We start from the raw sequence: 6,176 nt of genomic DNA on the forward strand, positions 1-6,176 counted from the left end.
CCTTTCATTTGTATTCAGCTGTCTCTATTTTGGCGAGTGCAAGTGACGTATGCAAGAGTGACACTATGTCATCTGCTGAAACCTGCCTTATAGCCAACTTTAGAGGAAGCTATATTGATCCATTCCAAGCTTTGTGATAATTTCCCTATTCAGTTAAAAAGAAAATCATACCTGTTGATTCACAATTGTCAGAGGTTCAACGTCCTGATTACAAGGACAAAATAAGTTACAGATTACTGACAAAAGGAAAACCGGAACATTTAGGAGTCCCAAAAAGAATATATCGAGACTCCGGACAACATGCTAAAATCCGGGACGTCTGGCCACCCTATTCTTACGTCAGCATAGTTCTCTACTGGGGACACAGTATACACTTTGTAATGCAACTACAAAAGAGAAAAGTTTGAATGTAATGACAAAAAAATAAAAAATAACTGAACTTCTCGATATTCGGATTCAACCACTTTTTATACCACCAGGAAATTGAAGTGTTAGCTGTTGAGATCTTGGTGTTTTCCAGTTTCTTATGGCCTATCGTCTATATTAAAAGCGTTTATCTTGCATAAAACGATACATATAAAACTAGATGATAATCGACATATAAATGTTTTTTATTTCAATGAACTTCAGAGATCAGACAATGCAAGGAAACTGAATCGAGTTTATCATTAAGTTGGTTTGACAAATATTTTCTTTTTTTGCTTACTTTGTCTCCCAAGTGATTATTTTTCTTACAATTGCTTGCTTCTTTGTTTGTAATTAAGCACAAAGCTACACAATGGGCTATCTGTGCTCTGCCCACTACGGATATCGAAACCCCTTATAGCGTACCGGGGCGCTTATAATTGTGACCTTTAGCCAGTAAGTTTTGAAAAACTAATTGTTCAACTGAACATTAACCAAGTATGATTATGATAACGTATTTTTATAGATCTCTACATGTCGAGCAGAAAGCAATTACAAGCTTATTGTCAACTGTTTACCGAAAAAGCCTTTTGTTACCAATTATATACATATTTCGCTGTTGAAATGAAGAAAAATAATATTTATTTAGTTAGTTACTTCTGTTTTCATACAATAACACCAGAGTGTTTCAGCTAATGCGGGCGTTAAACACAGAGCATGCCCAAAACAACATTCACCACAGGATAACTTTATCTATACAAAATAAGATCAGACATGAGATATCTACATGCTAATTTGGGTAACTGCAATCTCTTACATGTTAGGTAGGTTTTTGTTGAATTTTCGCGCAAAGCTACACGAGGGCCATCTGCGCTAGCCGTCCCTAATTTAGCAGTGAAAGACTAGAAGGAAGATAGCTAGTCATCATCACCCACCGTCAACTCTTGGGCTACTCTTTTACCAACGAATAGTCGGATTGACCGTAACATTATAGCACCCTCACGGTTGAAAGGACGAGCACGTTTGGTGGGACGGAGATTCAAATCCTCGACCCGCAGCTTGCGAGTCAAGCCCCCTAACCTCCTGGTTATGCCGGGCCTCTTAGATGTAAATAAATGTTAAAAATATTTTTTACGGTACTGTAATTAGCTTTTCAACAGATTCAAAGAATAATTCGTTTTAATAATTTAAACTTGCATAGTTCCTAATTACTTACAACTATATTTATATGCAAATACTTTATAATGATATATACCATTGTTTCAATCTATAGCTGTATAGTGATATATACCATTGTTTCAGTCTGTAGCTGTATAGTAATATATACCATTGTTTCAGTCTATAGCTGTATAGTAATATATACCATTGTTTCAGTCTATTGTTGTATAGCGATATATACCATTGTTTCAGTCTGTAGCTGTATAGTGATATATATATACCATTGTTTCAGTCTGTAGCTGTATAGTGATATATACCATTGTTTCAGTTTATAGCTGTATTGTGATATATACCATTGTTTCAGTCTATAGCTGTATAGCGATATATACCATTGTTTCAGTCTATAGCTGTATAGCGATATATACCATTGTTTCAGTCTATAGCTGTACAGTAATATATACCATTGTTTCAGTCTGTAGCTGTATAGTGATATATACCATTGTTTAAGTCTACAGCTTTATAGTAATATATACCATTGTTTCAGTCTACAACTCTATAGCGATGTATACCATTGTTTCAGTCTGTAGCTGTACAGTGATATATACCATTGTTTAAGTCTACAGCTTTATAGTAATATATACCATTGTTTCAGTCTACAACTCTATAGCGATGTATACCATTGTTTAGAATGATATATACCATTGTTTCAGTCTACAGCTTTATAGTGATATATATACCATTGTTTCAGTCTATAGTTGTATAGTGATATATACCATTGTTTAAGTCTACAGCTTTATAGTAATATATACCATTGTTTCAGTCTACAACTCTATAGCGATATATTTAATTGTTTCAGTCTACAACTTTATAGTAATATATACCATTGTTTCAGTCTACAACATTATAGTAATACTAAACCACCGTGACCCATTGGGTCACCCACTATTCAGAAGTTATGAAGAATTCAAGATAATTTCAATATTGCACCGAAATGCAGGTTTATTTTGACATAAATCAATTAAATATTTCAATCCATTCGTGTTATTCATAATTCAAGAAAGATATTTGATTGTTGTCATCTTACGCCTTTTAATGAAGATGTAAACATTGACAGGGGAATAATATAATAGCCAATGCTCGGAGAGAGGTTTTCGTTTATAAAATTGTGTTGTTGTTCTCGACTTGATTTTTATTTTATTACCTCGTTTCCATAGTTACTAGTTGCAAATAGTCAATAATATTTTAGGTCCATTTTATTGTTGTTCTTTCTACGCGCCGTTATAACATATTTTCATCTCATCATTTAATTTCTGTTGTGCATATATTGTTGTATAAACGAAGTTTTATAATAATGGAATGTACGAAAAGTGACCCGAAAAACGGGGCTCGGTAATCCGTGGCCCGATTTTAACAAAACTTGTTTTATTCTGTTTCTATTCTCATTTCATTACAAATATGGCGTTATTGTGCGCTGTTTTTGCTGTATTTAATTACAGACAAGCCCACAAACAAACATTCTCAGAGTTTTAGTAGTATATAGATATACCATTGTTTCAGTCTACAACTCTGTAGTGATATATACCATTGTTTTAGTCTACAACATTCAACGTTTTATAAACTTTGAGTGATTTCCACAACGTGGATATACTACTAGGTATACAAAGGCTTAATTGCACTTTATCTAAAAATGTCTATATAATACAGTGACATATCGCCGTAGATATGAGTCTTGACACCATTGGTTGCGTATTTTGCAACTATTTGACAACCATTTCACGTGCAACGATATTTAGGTCAAAGGGTTATGTCACAGACCTTTTTGAGAAAGGATATTCGTCGAAGTTGTTAAATAATTATGTAGAAGCAAAGGACACATAATTTAGAAAAAGGTAGCCTTCAACGAAACGGAAAAAAATCGCACAGCAGTGGGCTCCGAAATCGCTCCAGATTGAAGGCTATAGTTATGAATGATAATCCTTTGATACAAAAAAGCCTTTGCGAAGAAGTTGAATTTTTTAGTACCGCCAGTAATATAGTAAACAAAGTTTTGAAGTTGGCCAAAGCTTACAAGCCAACTGTGTAAAAGGCTTCTAGCCCCACCTTGAAATAAATGGTAGTTATCATGATAGCCGAAAGCTGGAGTCGCAGCAATCCCATTTCAACTCTCTAGTTACAGCTCAGATGGAGGTTTGTGTCGTTGCTCTTCGAAACTGCGTTTACACATAGTGGAGGGTCTGTGTAAAGTTTGTAATGATATGTGGTCTAACATTGGCTTCGTTGTCGTTTGTAGAAACTTGTTGCGCTGAAAATTGCACTGTCGAATAATTGTGGATAATCATGATGACCATAATCATAAGCACAATCGGGGATGGAGGATGTAGTTTAAAAGGCAGCAAAGCACCCGAAACATCGTTCTAAATTAGGATTTTTCTTTTCAGCTTAGTTCTAATTATAAATTTAGACAACTTCTATGTTTTTGAAGTTTCAAATTACTCTTCAAAAACAGAATATATTTGAACAAGACGGTAACTTTATCTTTGTGAAAACTCAAATTACACTAGGCGATAGAAAAGATAAAATTCCGATAAATGATCCTTTGAAGTTTCTATTTATATCAAGATTAACAATATCTTTAGAAAATATTTTTGGTTAGGTGCAAAGCTAGAGTAGACTGTGCTGTGTCAAACGCGAGTATCGAAACCCACTCTTAGCGCCATAAGCCCTCAGATTTACTGCTTATAAAGAAGTAGAAAAACTTATCAATATTTAAAGTTTTATTTACAATTAAAATTGATAATATTTTCAACAGATATGGATAAATTATTGTATTTATGACTGATAATGTATATTTTTAAAAGGAATATTAATATTTTAAGCTTCTAATTAAACCTTAGGGTGTACAAGAGTTGTATGAGGATGATAATATAATTATCTCTCCATTAAATATCAATCTGCATTTTAGATAGAAAGAAGAAAGGAATTAACGAGTGAAGCACATATTTTAAAGAACAGTCTATTAAGATGTATCTCTGTAAACAGCTGAATACATCTTTATACTTTAATATTTTTACAGTTACAGTGAATAAAATACATTAAATGTTTTAAGTAAACTAACCCTTGTAATAAACAATGATAGTACACAAACATTATTATTACGAATATGTGTATACATAGGTTTTGAAAGTTTGACATTCTTTTACAAAGTAAATATAAAAAATAATTATAAATACTCTAAAGATCTTTAAGTTCGGCATTAAAATGTTCCCAAACTCAAGATTCTTTTTTATTAAAACAATAAACGTTGGTGGGGTCACAGTTGTTACGCTACATGAAAATTTCAATATGTTCGATGAAAACAAAATTTCTTATGCTCAAAAATGAGCTTTAAAAAAAACTAAATGCATGCTTCTTATGTTTAATTATTGAAAATTAAGTTACAAGCATTTTCGAAATGGTTTTTTAATTCACTTTCTCCGTAACAACTTGTTTAAAACTGTTAAAACTTGGCTATCATTTTACATCATTAACAAGACAGTCAAAAAAGGAAAATTAAAAATCGTATCACCAATTTAGCATTATTTTTTCTTTATCAATAATTGTTGAGAATGTTTTAGGTACTTCCTACCTCGATAGCGCGTATACATAAGGCATGGCCACGATACTCGAGGTGACTAGGAGATGACGCATATAAAACGCGCTGCCTTTTTCTAAATAGCATTGTCTGGCCAATCGTCACATTTTGTAACAATATCATCATAACAAAAGCATATTTTACAAAGCTAAAACAACATGAAAAGGCAATGTTATCCTACACCAAAACTCCCTACTAAAATATCTAAATGATATTGCTTAACTTAAAACGTTCACGCAAACAAGAAATAAAACATAAATGCAGTAACTGAATTTCAAGAATATTTTTTACTTCAAACACTGGCCATAATTTGTTTAAATCCTTTGACAGTAGACTCTGGATTGGTCTCTATACTGACCAGTATGCAGGTGGTAAATCCTTTGAAAGTAGACTCTGCATTGGTGTCGATAGGGACCATTATGCGGGGGGGGGGGGAAGCTACTATAAAATTAGTACTAAAGAAAGTATTACAAAGACAACTGAATCCAACTTGAATCTGTCTCAGAGAAAGACGTAGGAAATTAAAGAAGGCAACATTCGCGGGCAATATGTCTCCACCACGCAATCTCAACATGGCCAATTGGGACACCAGAAAAATCAAAAACTGTCTATATCACTGCTTGGGGCCTGCACGAAGGCATTTTAGTAACATATCCCATGTAAGTTGGTTGAAATACGCGTGAATAATTCATAAAAACTCCAAATTGTGTTTTCCTCGCTGAAAAATTGATCAAAAGACAAAAATTCCAAACTGTCTACATCTCTGTTTGGGACCTACAAAAAGTACCTTTGTATCAAATCCCATGTAAATTGGCCAAAAAATGGCGGAGTAATTATAAAAAACAACAACCTAAAACTATTAATGGCTGGAGACGGCTTGAATGGGTAATGAAGAAAAACTTTAATATAACAGCAAATGTACAACGTTTCGACAAGGTTTTGTCATCATCAGGTACAAAACCTTGTCGAAACGTTGTACATT

This window comes from Limulus polyphemus, unplaced genomic scaffold (assembly GCF_000517525.1).
Source record: "Limulus polyphemus unplaced genomic scaffold, Limulus_polyphemus-2.1.2 Scaffold248, whole genome shotgun sequence".
In the NCBI taxonomy this organism is placed as follows: domain Eukaryota; kingdom Metazoa; phylum Arthropoda; class Merostomata; order Xiphosura; family Limulidae; genus Limulus; species Limulus polyphemus.